A 15,497-nucleotide genomic window follows, 5' to 3' on the forward strand; every position below is an offset into this window, starting at 1 on the left:
TCCAAGTCGGCTAAAGGACCTCTGCCCATGTGACCGGAAGGGGCGGCGCCTCTTCCTCCATAGAACAGACAGAGCAGACACGAGGAAGCTGTGGATGTCATGGCGGGATTTCGTGCAGGATTTGGTTTTGGAGTGTTTTGTGCAGGATTTGCCTCTTCCTCCATAGAGCAGAGCAGACAGGAGGAGGCTGTGGATGTCATGGCTGGATTTCGAGGATTTTTGTGCAAGATTTGGGGTATTATGGGGGTCATTCTCCAAAGTCATAGATCAGGTAAGTTGGAGTCTGCCTGGGGAGAATGGGGTGGTGTTGCTTGCATGGGGCTGCTGGGGAGAATGGGGTGTTGCTTGCATGGGGCTGCTGGGGAGAATGGGGTGGTGATGCTTGCATGGGGCTGCCTGGGGAGAATGGGGTGATGATGCTTGCATGGGGCTGCCTGGGGAGAATGGGGTGATGTTGCTTGCATGGGGCTGCCTGGGGAGAATGGGGTGATGTTGCTTGCATGGGGCTGCCTGGGGAGAATGGGGTGGTGATGCTTGCATGGGGCTGCCTGGGGAGAATGGGGTGATGATGCTTGCATGGGGCTGCCTGGGGAGAATGGGGTGATGATGCTTGCATGGGGCTGCCTGGGGAGAATGGGGTGATGATGCTTGCATGGGGCTGCCTGGGGAGAATGGGGTGATGTTGCTTGCATGGGGCTGCCTGGGGAGAATGGGGTGATGTTGCTTGCATGGGGCTGCCTGGGGAGAATGGGGTGATGTTGCTTGCATGGGGCTGCCTGGGGAGAATGGGGTGATGTTGCTTGCATGGGGCTGCCTGGGGAGAATGGGGTGGTGTTGCTTGCATGGAGCTGCCTGGGGAGAATGGGGTGATGTTGCTTGCATGGGGCTGCCTGGGGAGAATGGGGTGGTGTTGCTTGCATGGAGCTGCCTGGGGAGAATGGGGTGATGTTGCTTGCATGGGGCTGCTTGGGGAGAATGGGGTGATGTTGCTTGCATGGGGCTGCCTGGGGAGAATGGGGGGTGTTGCTTGCATGGGGCTGCCTGGGGAGAATGGGGGGGTGTTGCTTGCCTGGGGAGAATGGGGGGGTGTTGCTTGCATGGGGCTGCCTGGGGAGAATGGGGTGATGTTGCTTGCATGGGGCTGCTTGGGGAGAATGGGGTGATGTTGCTTGCATGGGGCTGCTTGGGGAGAATGGGGTGATGCTTGCTTGGGGAGAATGGGGTGATGCTTGCATGGGGCTGCTTGGAGAGAATGGGGTGATGTTGCTTGCATGGGGCTGCCAGGGGAGAATGGGGTGATGTTGCTTGCATGGGGCTGCCTGGGGAGAATGGGGTGATGTTGCTTGCATGGGGCTGCCTGGGGAGAATGGGGTGATGATGCTTGCATGGGGCTGCCTGGGGAGAATGGGGTGATGATGCTTGCATGGGGCTGCCTGGGGAGAATGGGGTGATGTTGCTTGCATGGGGCTGCCTGGGGAGAATGGGGTGATGTTGCTTGCATGGGGCTGCCTGGGGAGAATGGGGTGATGTTGCTTGCATGGGGCTGCCTGGGGAGAATGGGGTGATGTTGCTTGCATGGGGCTGCCTGGGGAGAATGGGGTGGTGTTGCTTGCATGGAGCTGCCTGGGGAGAATGGGGTGATGTTGCTTGCATGGGGCTGCCTGGGGAGAATGGGGTGGTGTTGCTTGCATGGAGCTGCCTGGGGAGAATGGGGTGATGTTGCTTGCATGGGGCTGCTTGGGGAGAATGGGGTGATGTTGCTTGCATGGGGCTGCCTGGGGAGAATGGGGGGTGTTGCTTGCATGGGGCTGCCTGGGGAGAATGGGGGGGTGTTGCTTGCCTGGGGAGAATGGGGGGGTGTTGCTTGCATGGGGCTGCCTGGGGAGAATGGGGTGATGTTGCTTGCATGGGGCTGCTTGGGGAGAATGGGGTGATGTTGCTTGCATGGGGCTGCTTGGGGAGAATGGGGTGATGCTTGCTTGGGGAGAATGGGGTGATGCTTGCATGGGGCTGCTTGGAGAGAATGGGGTGATGTTGCTTGCATGGGGCTGCCAGGGGAGAATGGGGTGATGTTGCTTGCATGGGGCTGCCTGGGGAGAATGGGGTGATGTTGCTTGCATGGGGCTGCCTGGGGAGAATGGGGTGATGTTGCTTGCATGGGGCTGCCTGGGGAGAATGGGGTGATGTTGCTTGCATGGGGCTGCCTGGGGAGAATGGGGTGATGTTGCATGGGGCTGCTTGGGGAGAACGGGGTGATGTTGCTTGCATGGGGCTGCCTGGGGAGAATGGGGTGATGTTGCTGGCATGGGGCTGCCTGGGGAGAATGGGGTGGTGATGCTTGCATGGGGCTGCCTGGGGAGAATGGGGTGATGTTGCTTGCATGGGGCTGCCTGGGGAGAATGGGGTGGTGTTGCTTGCATGGGGCTGCTGGGGAGAATGGGGTGGTGATGCTTGCATGGGGCTGCCTGGGGAGAATGGGGTGATGATGCTTGCATGGGGCTGCCTGGGGAGAATGGGGTGATGTTGCTTGCATGGGGCTGCCTGGGGAGAATGGGGTGATGTTGCTTGCATGGGGCTGCCTGGGGAGAATGGGGTGGTGATGCTTGCATGGGGCTGCCTGGGGAGAATGGGGTGATGATGCTTGCATGGGGCTGCCTGGGGAGAATGGGGTGATGATGCTTGCATGGGGCTGCCTGGGGAGAATGGGGTGATGATGCTTGCATGGGGCTGCCTGGGGAGAATGGGGTGATGTTGCTTGCATGGGGCTGCCTGGGGAGAATGGGGTGATGTTGCTTGCATGGGGCTGCCTGGGGAGAATGGGGTGATGTTGCTTGCATGGGGCTGCCTGGGGAGAATGGGGTGATGTTGCTTGCATGGGGCTGCCTGGGGAGAATGGGGTGGTGTTGCTTGCATGGAGCTGCCTGGGGAGAATGGGGTGATGTTGCTTGCATGGGGCTGCCTGGGGAGAATGGGGTGGTGTTGCTTGCATGGAGCTGCCTGGGGAGAATGGGGTGATGTTGCTTGCATGGGGCTGCCTGGGGAGAATGGGGTGATGTTGCTTGCATGGGGCTGCCTGGGGAGAATGGGATGTTGCTTGCATGGGGCTGCCTGGGGAGAATGGGGTGGTGATGCTTGCATGGGGCTGCCTGGGGAGAATGGGGTGGTGATGCTTGCATGGGGCTGCCTGGGGAGAATGGGGTGGTGATGCTTGCATGGGGCTGCCTGGGGAGAATGGGGTGGTGATGCTTGCATGGGGCTGCCTGGGGAGAATGGGGTGATGATGCTTGCATGGGGCTGCCTGGGGAGAATGGGGTGATGATGCTTGCATGGGGCTGCCTGGGGAGAATGGGGTGGTGATGCTTGCATGGGGCTGCCTGGGGAGAATGGGGTGGTGATGCTTGCATGGGGCTGCCTGGGGAGAATGGGGTGATGTTGCTTGCATGGGGCTGCCTGGGGAGAACGGGGTGATGTTGCTTGCATGGGGCTGCTTGGGGAGAACGGGGTGATGTTGCTTGCATGGGGCTGCCTGGGGAGAATGGGGGGGTGTTGCTTGCATGGGGCTGCCTGGGGAGAATGGGGTGATGTTGCTTGCATGGGGCTGCTTGGGGAGAATGGGGTGATGCTTGCATGGGGCTGCTTGGAGAGAATGGGGTGATGTTGCTTGCATGGGGCTGCCAGGGGAGAATGGGGTGATGTTGCTTGCATGGGGCTGCCTGGGGAGAATGGGGGGGGTGCTTGCATGGGGCTGCCTGGGGAGAATGGGGCTGATGTTACTCGCATGGGTCTGTGTGGTGTGCAGGTCAGTGTGTGTGATGTCACTTGCGGTGGGGGGGGTGCAGGAAAGTATAGTGCTACGTGTGTGGGGGCGAACAGGGGAGGGGATGAATGATGATGGAGATCTGAGGGATTGATATTACTTAGCATGAGAATCTCTGCCTGGTGGTGAGGGGTCGGTCCTGTTTGTTTTCTTTTGTTTTTTTTTTTGTTTTTTTAATATACATAAAATGTGTTCTCATTAATATTATTGGGGACACATGCTGTCAGGTTGATGACTGAGCTATGACCTCTGGGAGCGAAGCAGCTTTACAACAATGTCTCCAGATCCCTGACTTTATTCTCCCCTCGCACTCTGTGCTGGTCAGTATTAGCCCGGTGGCCACTGGTGTCAGCCACTACTTGTATCCAGTTTTCTGCATGATTTTTTTTCTGTTTTATTCTAGGTATTGTGACTTTTCCCCATCCTGTGCCCCCCAGAGCAGTGACCTCCCTGCAGATGTCATTTCATCACTGGACTTCTTTTCACCAAGTGGAATGGCGGTGCCCCCACAATCCATGTGAGGACCCAAAGGGATGACACTGTGGGCGTCTGATAATGTCAGATAGATGAGTATAATTACTAAATTGTCTCCCTCCCCCGCTCTCCGTCTCCCCCGCTCTCCGTCTCCCCCGCTCTCCGTCTCCCCCGCTCTCCGTCTCCCCCGCTCTCCGTCTCCCCCGCTCTCCGTCTCCCCCGCTCTCCGTCTCCCCCGCTCTCCGTCTCCCCCGCTCTCCGTCTCCCCCGCTCTCCGTCTCCCCCGCTCTCCGTCTCCCCCGCTCTCCGTCTCCCCCGCTCTCCGTCTCCCCCGCTCTCCGTCTCCCCCGCTCTCCGTCTCCCCCGCTCTCCGTCTCCCCCGCTCTCCGTCTCCCCCGCTCTCCGTCTCCCCCGCTCTCCGTCTCCCCCTGTTAAAGGGAACCTGTCACCCCCAAAATCGATGGTAAGCTAAGCCCACCAGCGTCAGGGGCTTATCCTACAGCATTCTGTAATGCTGTAGTTAAGCCTCCAATGTATCTTAAAAGATGAGAAAAAGAGGTTATATTATACTCACGCTGGCGGTCCGATCCAAGTCGCGGTCCGATCCAAGTCGCGGTCCGGTCCTGGGCCTCCCATCTTAATAGGATGACTTCCTCTTCTTGTCTTCACGCTGTGGTGCGCAGGCGCCTGGAAAGGTCAGAGGGGCCTGCACACTGCAGTACTTTGTGCTGGAGCCGCAGCGTGAAGACACGAAGAGGACCAAAACAAAAGTCAAGGGTGCTCACTATACTTAGGCAGGGGTGCTCTGGAGAAAAAGAGTCCAATATTCAGGTCCTTCTCAAAAAATTAGCATATAGTGTTAAATTTCATTATTTACCATAATGTAATGATTACAATTAAACTTTCATATATTATAGATTCATTATCCACCAACTGAAATTTGTCAGGTCTTTTATTGTTTTAATACTGATGATTTTGGCCTACAACTCCTGATAACCCAAAAAACCTGTCTCAATAAATTAGCATATCAAGAAAAGGTTCTCTAAACCAGAGGTCCCCAACCGCCGGTCCGCGGACCAGGACCGGGCCGTTGGGGTTTTTCAGCCGGTCCGCGGCGCCCCTGTTCAGCGGTCACGTGGGACCGCTCATTAGAGAAATGAATAGGCGGCTCCACCTCCCATAGGGGCGGAGCCGCATAATTCATTTCTCTAATCAGCGGTGCCGGTGACCGCTGACAGAGGAAGAGGCTGCGGCACCGAAGACCAGCTGTCCGGGAGAAGGAGCGGGACGCCGGGAGCAGGTAAGTATCGCATATTCACCTGTCCGCGTTCCACACGCCGGGCGCTGTCTCCATCTTCCCGGCGTCTCTCCGCACTGACTGCAGGCAGAGGGTGCGATGACGCACTAGTGTGCGCGCCGCCCTCTGCCTGATCAGTCAGTGCGGAGAGACGCCGGGAAGATGGCGCCGAGGAGCTGCAAGCAAGACAGGTGAGTATGTTTTTTTTTTTTTTTTTTATTGCAGCAGCAGCTATGGGGCAATAATGGTGCAGAGCACTATATGGCACAGCTATGGGGCAATAATGGTGCAGAGCACTATATGGCACAGCTATGGGGCAATAATGGTGCAGAGCACTATATGGCACAGCTATGGGGCAATGGTGCAGAGCACTGTATGGCACAGCTATGGGGCAACGGTGCAGAGCACTATATGGCACAGCTATGGGGCAATAATGGTGCAGAGCACTGTATGGCACAGCTATGGGGCAATAATGGTGCAGAGCACTATATGGCACAGCTATGGGGCAATAATGGTGCAGAGCACTATATGGCACAGCTATGGGGCAATAATGGTGCAGAGCACTATATGGCACAGCTATGGGGCAATGGTGCAGAGCACTATATGGCACAGCTATGGGGCAATAATGGTGCAGAGCACTATATGGCACAGCTATGGGGCAATGGTGCAGAGCACTGTATGGCACAGCTATGGGGCAATAATGGTGCAGAGCACTATATGGCACAGCTATGGGGCAATAATGGACGGTGCAGAGCACTATATGGCACAGCTATGGGGCAATAATGGTGCAGAGCACTATATGGCACAGCTATGGGGCAATAATGGTGCAAAGCACCAGGGAAACAAGCATGGTGCTCCCACTCATTCTGAACCTATGGTAAGTTGAATCACATTCTCATTATAAATGTCATAATTATATGATAAGTATGCACTAAGCTCCATCCCTCCATAACCCCACCCCCATATGACCAAAGCCCCGCCCCTGCCCCACCCCCACCGGGCCATGGAAAACTGGTCTTGCTTAAAGCCGGTCCCTGGTGCAAAAAAGGTTGGGGACCTCTGCTCTAAACGACCTATTACCCTAATCTTCTGAATCAACTAATTAACTCTAAACACATGCAAAAGATACCTGAGGCTTTTATAAACTCCCTGCCTGGTTCATTACTCAAAACCCCCATCATGGGTAAGACTAGCGACCTGACAGATGTCAAGAAGGCCATCATTGACACCCTCAAGCAAGAGGGTAAGACCCAGAAAGAAATTTCTCAACAAATAGGCTGTTCCCATAGTGCTGTATCAAGGCACCTCAATGGTAAGTCTGTTGGAAGGAAACAATGTGGCAGAAAATGCTGTACAACGAGAAGAGGTGACCGGACCCTGAGGAAGATTGTGGAGAAGGACCGATTCCAGACCTTGGGGAACCTGAGGAAGCAGTGGACTGAGTCTGGTGTGGAAACATCCAGAGCCACCGTGCACAGGCGTGTGCAGGAAATGGGCTACAGATGCCGCATTCCCCAGGTAAAGCCACTTTTGAACCATAAACAGCGGCAGAAGCGCCTGACCTGGGCTACAGAGAAGCAGCACTGGACTGTTGCTAAGTGGTCCCAAGTACTTTTTTCTGATGAAAGCAAATTTTGCATGTCATTCGGAAATCAAGGTGCCAGAGTCTGGAGGAAGACTGGGGAGAAGGAAATGCCAAAATGCCTGAAGTCCAGTGTCAAGTACCCACAGTCAGTGATGGTGTGGGGTGCCATGTCAGCTGCTGGTGTTGGTCCACTGTGTTTCATCAAGGGCAGGGTCAATGCAGCTAGCTATCAGGAGATTTTGGAGCACTTCATGCTTCCATCGGCTGAAATGCTTTATGGAGATGAAGATTTCATTTTTCAGCACGACCTGGCACCTGCTCACAGTGCCAAAACCACTGGTAAATGGTTTACTGACCATGGTATTACTGTGCTCAATTGGCCTGCCAACTCTCCTGACCTGAACCCCATAGAGAATCTGTGGGATATTGTGAAGAGAAAGTTGAGGGACGCAAGACCCAACACTCTGGATGAGCTTAAGGCTGCTATTGAAGCATCCTGGGCCTCCATAACATCTCAGCAGTGTCACAGGCTGATTGCCTCCATGCCACGCCGCATTGAAGCAGTCATTTCTGCCAAAGGATTCCCGACCAAGTATTGAGTGCATAACTGAACATTATTATTTGATGGTTTTTTTGTTTGTTATTAAAAAACACTTTTATTTGATTGGACGGGTGAAATATGCTAATTTATTGAGACAGGTTTTTTGGGTTATCAGGAGTTGTATGCCAAAATAATCAGTATTAAAACAATAAAAGACCTGACAAATTTCAGTTGGTGGATAATGAATCTATAATATATGAAAGTTTAATTGTAATCATTACATTATGGTAAATAATGAAATTTAACACTATATGCTAATTTTTTGAGAAGGACCTGTATTATAGATAACTCCGGCACACCATAAATCTTCAGCAGTAAATGTATATTTATTATCTCAATTCAGTAGACAGCGGGATGCCATACAGAAAAGAAAAACGATCACAATTGTGGGTATCCCCAACGTTTCGGCATCAAATAGCCTTTCTCAAGGGGTATCAGTTTATTTGTGATGCGACCAACAAGGTGAAAGGCTCCCGCTTAATCTTTTCAGCGTCCGGAACAAGGCTCCAAGTAAGGACAAAATGACAAGGACAAAACCTGACCGCAGCATTTTGTCCTTACTTGGAGCCTTGTTCTGGACGTTGAAAAGATTAAGCGGGAGCCTTTCACCTTGTTGGTCGCATCACAAATAAACTGATACCCCTTGAGAAAGGCTATTTGATGCCGAAACGTTGGGGATACCCACAATTGTGATCGTTTTTATTTCTGTATGGCATCCCGCTGTCTACTGAATTGAGACACGAAGAGGACGTCATCTGATGAAGATAGGAGGCTCCGGACTGCGATGCCCATCGGACAGGACTGGGACTGTCCCTGGGTGAGTATAATATAACCTCTTTCTCATTTTTTAGGATACATCGGGGGGCTTATCTACAGCATTACAGAATGCATTACAGAATGCTGTAGATAAGCCCCTGATGCTGGTGGGCTTAGCTCGCCCTCGATTTTGGGGGTGACAGGTTGCCTTTAAGCACCACAATACAATTTTTGCAGCTAAAGCACAGTGGACTTTGGTAAAAAATGTGTTTTTCTTTTGTTATTAATCTGTCTTTAATGTTTAATTCATTGTTTTGATTTCTAAAACTCTTTATTATTGATTTGTATGTATGCATACTTATATATTTCTCTTTTTTATTTCTAACTATTCATCTTGTAATAAACTTGTTTGACAGCTATGAGTTGAAATTTCATTTCCTTGCGGATTTACGTTCTATGGGATAATGGGGAAGAGACAAAAGGTCGGGGGTGCAGTAGCTCTGGTGGTGGTGAGGCGGCAGAATGGTTATTGCAGGCTGTAGGCTTTCCTGAAGAGATGAGTTTTCAGGTTCCATCTGAGGGATCCAAGGGTGGCGGATAATCGGACGTGTTGAGGCGTGGAATTCGAGAGGATGAAGGATATTGGGGAGAAATCTTGGAGGCGGTTGTGTGAGGAATAAGTGTGGAGGAGAGTAGGAGGTCTTGGGAGGATCGGAGATTACGTGAGGGAAGATAGTGGGAGATTAGTTCAGAGATATAGGGAGGGGACAGGTTGTGGATGGCTTTGTAGATCAGTGTTAGTAGTTTAAACTGGATTCGTTGTGGAATTGGGAGCCAGTGGAGGGATTTGCAGAGGGGAGAAACAGGAGGAGAGAGGTGGATTAGCCGGGCAGCAGAGTTGAGGACAGACTGGAGTGGTGCAAGAGAGTTAGCGGGGAGGCCACAGAGGAGGATGTTGCAGTAGTCGAGGCGAGAGATGATGAGGGCATGCACAAGCATTTTAGTAGATTAAGGGCAGAGGAAGGGACGGATTATGGCAATATGTTTGAGTTGGAGGCGACAGGAGGTGGCAAGAGTTTGGACGTGCGGTTTGATGGACAGGGCAGAGTCGAGAGTTACCGCGAGGCAGCGTATTTCAGGTGTGGGAGAGAGCGTGATGCCGCTTACCATAATAGATAGATCAGGTAGGGGGGATACGCGAGATGGAGGAAAGATGAGTTCGGTATTGTCTACATTGAGTTTTAGGAAGCGAGAGGTGAAGAAGGAGGATATGGCTGCTAGACACTTCGGGATTCTGGACAGCAGAGAGGTGACATCTGGGCCAGAGGGGTAGATCTGAGTGTCATCAGCATACAGGTGATACTGGAAGCGATGGGACTTTATGAGTTATCCTAGGCCAAGGGTATAGATGGAAAAAAGTAGGGGCCCCAGGCCAGAGCCTTGAGGGACTCCAACAGAGAGAGGGCGGAATGAGCCAATACAGTCTGCTGTGCCTGCGCAACGACCGCAGAGTTGCCCAGATCTTCCTTACTGATTACTGGGTGGCCACCCTGCTGGATCCCTGCTGCAAAGACAAAGTACCATTATTTGTTCCGTCACTGGAGCGGGATGGCAAAATGTGTGAATACAAGCACATGCTGGTAGAGGCACTACTGACGGCATTCCCACCTGACAGAAGAAACACAACGCAGAGGAGGAGGAAGTCGCCAACGCAGCTGTGGCACCACCTCAGAGGGGAAGGTTAACATGGCTAAAATGTGAAAAACATTCATCAGCATGACACGGCATCCAGCACCACCATCTGATACGGTCTATACAACCAGGTGCCAGTGTTATAACAACATGGTGGAAGAGTACATGTCTATGTCCACACGTCTGCATGTACTAAGTTGGGTCTGCCCATTTAACTTCTTGGTTTCCAAACTGGACACATGGCCTAGGCTTGGAAGTGCCGGCATGCCCCGTGGCAAGTGTAATGTTGGAACATTTGTTTATCAGAGCAGGGGATATCACACATAGGCGCATCCACCTGTCCAAAGCCAACGTGGCCACTCTCGCCTTCATTAAAAGAAACCAGGAGTGGAGTCCACAGGACTTGTCTTTGCCTTTGGCAAACCAGACAAAGGTACCATCTGCACCCAGACATTGTTATATTTTATTTGCCATTTGTTTTATTTTGGGGCCTTACCAAAGAGGAAGAGAAATAAAATCCACCAAAATAATGGCCTGCCTCTTCCACCTACACTGCAATGTCCACCTACATCTCCTCCTCCACTAGGACATCCGACTACTGTATCTACATTGTTCTTTTTTATTTTATACTATGTTCTTTTAAATGCTGTCCCTAAAAAAAAAAAAATCCTCCAAAAAACTGTTGGATACCTCATCCCCTGCCTCTTCCACCTTCATCGCCACATTCGCCTCAAGCTCATCCACCTACTACACCTCCTCCTACATTTGGACCTATGCCTCTTTTTTCAAGATTATTATTACTTTTTATTCTCTGTTATTTTAAGTGATCTTACTATCCACATTTGTTTTCAGGGCTATTGTCCTGCTTACCCCCTTTTTGTTCTATTTTTCACCTTTACCGCTTACTACCCCCATTTTACCATGCGAAAGTACGAGACCACATTAACTGTGAGCTGGTCTCATTATGCTGGGAAGGGCCCAATAAAGATTTAACTTTTCAGCTTATTAATCAGTGAACAGCTGTCTGCTTTTTCTTTGCTGGTTATTAAAAAATGGGTGGACTCATCCAAAAAATTAATTGGGGCCCCCTCTATTTTTAATAACCAGCTACGGCAAAACAGACAGCTAAGGGCTGATATTAAAAAGCTGTGAAGGTCCATGGATATTGGCCCCTACCAACACTAATGAGACTAGTCCTCAGCCGCACGAGAAATGGAGCATCTATTAGGGTATATTTCCACTGTCAGGATGGCCGGCGGTATCGCCGCAGCGGCGAAGCCCCGCCCCCTTTCTGCGACGCGATCATGCCGGATGTGTTAACTCTTCACATCCGGGATGATCGCTCGCTCCCATAGGGCCCTGTGATATGCCTTGCGGGGACGCTGCGTCCCTGCAAGGTGTACGGACATGCTGCGATCCAAAAAGACGCGCAGCATGTCCGGAGTCGCAGGGCCGCCGCGTGCGGGTTTCCACGCATAGTGGAGACGGGATTTCATAAAATCCCCTCCACTATGCTGGAACATCTGGACGCTGCTTGTTTGACGCTGCAGCTCTGCGCAGTGTCAAACAAGCAGCGTTTCCTGACCGTGGAAACATACCCTAAGAAGCGCTAATTCTTGAGCATCGACTCAGCTCTTCCTGATTGCATGTGTGCAGTGGCAACTGGGGTAATATATACAGCTCTGGCCAAAATTAAGAAACCACCACATCAAAACCCTGCCATGGGCAGCCCATTCTCCAGACCTGAACCCCACTGGAAACCTCTGGAATGTAATCAAGAGGATGATGGATAGTCACAAGCCATCAAACAAAGAACTGCTTACATTTTTGCGCCAGAAGCAGTGTGAAACACTGCTGGAAAGCATGCCAAGATGCATGAAAGCTGTGATTAAAAATTATGGTTAGTACACAAAATATTAATTTCTGAATAGTGATGGGGTCGAGCAAATTGGAATACTCGGGTACTCAGCCAGAACAGCGAACCCAATATAAGTCTATGGGAGACCCAAGTACTTTTACTACGATCTCCCCCGGGGGTCCTTTTAAGGTCTAAAAATGATGGAAACACTGCTCAAAAGACACAGGAACATCATGGGGATCGCCCCTGAAAAAATTCCTGACTCCTAGTTCACAGCCTTAATAATTTTTTTCCGAGATTCATGCCATTTTTCCTGGTGCCACAAAAAACACATTAAAACGAAACCAAAATGGGTTTTGCTGGCCTGTAAGGCCAAATATTTAACCCCAGGCCGAAAATTTCCTCTCCCTCTTAGGCTGCCGTCACACAAGGAGTATTTGGTCAGTATTTTACATCAGTATTTGTAGCCAAAACCAGGAGTGGGTGATAAATGCAGAAGTGGTGACGTGTTTCTATGATACTTTTCCTCTATTTGTTCCACTCCTGGTTTTGGCTACAAATACTGATGTAAAATACTGACCAAATACTGCTAGTGTGACGGCAGCCTTAGGCTTAGTTCAGACGCAGCGTTTTTGAAGCGTTTTTCAACTTTAACATTGCTTTCAACCACTACAAATGCATTCACTGGGAAATGTCATTGTAACATTTAACTGGCCATGTGGTGTGTGACACATAAGCAGACCCATCTTGTTTCATTTATAAAGGAGGGACTCTGAAAGTCACAGAGCCTATTTTTACTGGCATCAGGCGGCATTAATCTTCTTAAAGGGCCAATATGAAACAGTGGGTCTCCTAAGCTGTTGTAGCCTATGCTGTGAGTGGATGGGCTGCCAAGAATTACGACGCACCACAGTACCCCTGTCATAAGATGTCCAGGGGGGACTCCTGAAAAAGTGTTGCATTGAATTCAAGGCCTGCCCTGCTACCAATTCATATGCACCCCAATAAGCCTTTGAACCCACATAGTGGATGGGCCCATGAAAATCCACTTCACAATATGCATTTTGTACTCCGTACTCCTTTGTTTTACACATTGGCGGCAAGGCCAGCCCTGCTGCATAGTCATATGCACCCCATTAGGCCTTGGAACACACATACTGGATGTGCCCATGAAAATCCACTCGTATTTTTTATGGTATGATGGTTCCCTCTTTGCAGAATTATTTACAGGAAATTTGGCAATTGTGTTTGCCATGTTTTTAACACTAAGGTTCAGATACGGCTTTAAAAAAGTCTAATCCTAGCAATACAAAGCAATTTCATTGCAAACTACAAAAATCAAGGAATATTAAGATTGAATAGTGTGAGTGCGTACATTTTTGTATATGTTACCAATAACATACAAAAGTTAATGATTACATATAAGGATTACATAGATATACTGATTACGTGTATATATGAAGATTAACTTCATACAGTCTACTTAGATCATCACCAAGAGGCTTTTAAATATCATCCGTCTGGAATATCCGAGAAGCAACACCAAGACAGAGAACCCCTTTGAGATTACCTACACTGCATGGGCGTCCCCAATTATGCAGGTATCAGCACACTGTACATGTACAGGTACCCCAGTTTTGGTATCTGTCTTAGTCATGTTTCTCTGGTCTTATATAGTGATTTACACTATGTAGTAACTCTAGTTTCACCCAGACCTTCAAGTGACCAGCTTTCACGGGTGTATTAAACTGAGATATCATGGAGTCATCAGACGAGTGGCCATAAACCACTAGAAAATAAAAACCACAAGGATTTAGATCAAACCACCACAGGCAGAGTTTCAGTAAACCTTAATGTTTTACAACGACAAACAGCAAACATATAGAGGCTTCAAACTGTTTCTGAAGTGAGAAAACAAACATTTATCAACATGGTGCATTATGAGCATTATGAGCATTGTCTGTCACATTTGTAAATGTTTTACAAGACATGCAGCTATGTGATTGTCTGAATGCATTCGGTGTACAGTATTTCAATCTTGTTTACAAATCGCCATTTGTATATTCGCCATTTGTACATTTGAGGCAGCCAAAGTTATCGCTCTCAAGGAGAGAAACTAATATAGTGGACAAAGAAATATTTGTAATAAACTACTGAGCCAAACTAACATCATTGCATTATCAAATTTATATGAAGTGTATTGTGTCCAATTTGCGCAACCAGGCAACACAAAAAGGAGCTTTTCCAGTGAGCTCTTTAAGGTACACAAATGTGAAGTGTTTGCTATCAAGGATGTGGTTTCACCAATGGGGGGTACCTTTTTTAAAAATATACTATTGCCATCACAGCCACCCATGCCCAAACTTCACGGGCCTATAACAATACAAAGCATGTTCACCCAGGTCATGTTGTCGGAGATAAGGAAGAGACATTGCAGGAGACAGTTAAGAATTAGGGCCAATGTAGTGGTGTGGGTCTCTGAGACTTGTAATGCAGTGCATGATCTGCCAAACAATTCCCCAAAGGGGGTACTGTCAAGGTGAAAAGATATATCTTCATACACTTTTTGTACTGTTGTATTCTTATACTGTGAAACAATAAGTTTTTCCCATCTGCTAGCTAATGTAGATGTAATTGTATTTAAAATGGCTGCCAGTATTCACCTTTGCCCTACTTTTTGTCTCTGAGGAAAGAAGTATCATTTCTTCTTAAATTGAAACTTGAGGAATGTGAAGAAAGGAGGATTCGCCAGGAGACATCAGGACAAATCAGAAAGACTGAATACTAGACATATACTGCTTAAACCCCGCCCAATGCATTCCTTCTCCTAACACACAATATAGTACTGTGTATCCGGAAATAAACGCAGTTGCTGTGATCGTGGCCGATACTGGTAGACGCACGAGCATCAACTGAGATTGAACCAGCTATTTGTCTGACTCATTCTTACCCGGTACCAAATGCTCTGCTCATACTTTAATTTGGGATGACTGGTGAATGAGGGTTATTGTCGTGACGACCCCGACAGTACCTTTTTTAAAAGTACACTAGTGCCATCGCATGCCCCTAGCCCAAATATTAACGGCCTATAACAGTACTGAGCATGTTTACCCTGGTGATCTAGTGGCAGGAACATTTTAGATTGCAGGAGAGCAAGTTAAGAAGTCAGCCCAATGTAATGTCATGCCCAGTTCCCCAATGTGTTGTCCTTTTTAAAAAAAAATAAAAGAGTGCCATCAGAGCATCCTTGGCCAAAATGCACCGTACAGACCACGTTCACGCTGGTGATATATTGGTTCTGGAGGAGGAGGATTAGGATAAGGAGGAGGATAAGAACAAACAGACCAAATCTGTAAGCGTATACCCATGTTGGGTTGTGAAGAGGTGCATAAGAATACGCCTCCCCAAAAGAGAGAA

The 15,497-nt window shown here is 49.5% G+C and overlaps 1 long non-coding RNA gene across 1 annotated transcript; it reads left to right on the forward strand.

Annotated features, from left to right (window-relative positions):
• Positions 1 to 16: 16 nt before the first annotated feature.
• Positions 17 to 15,008, forward strand: LOC143784914 (uncharacterized). Its single transcript, XR_013217905.1, has 3 exons — positions 17 to 271; positions 4,045 to 4,334; positions 14,774 to 15,008. It is a non-coding gene; the product is annotated as an uncharacterized LOC143784914 (long non-coding RNA).
• The last annotated feature ends 489 nt before the right edge of the window (positions 15,009 to 15,497 follow it).

The sequence above is a fragment of the Ranitomeya variabilis genome, chromosome 7 (genome assembly GCF_051348905.1).
Source record: "Ranitomeya variabilis isolate aRanVar5 chromosome 7, aRanVar5.hap1, whole genome shotgun sequence".
NCBI classification, from domain to species: domain Eukaryota; kingdom Metazoa; phylum Chordata; class Amphibia; order Anura; family Dendrobatidae; genus Ranitomeya; species Ranitomeya variabilis.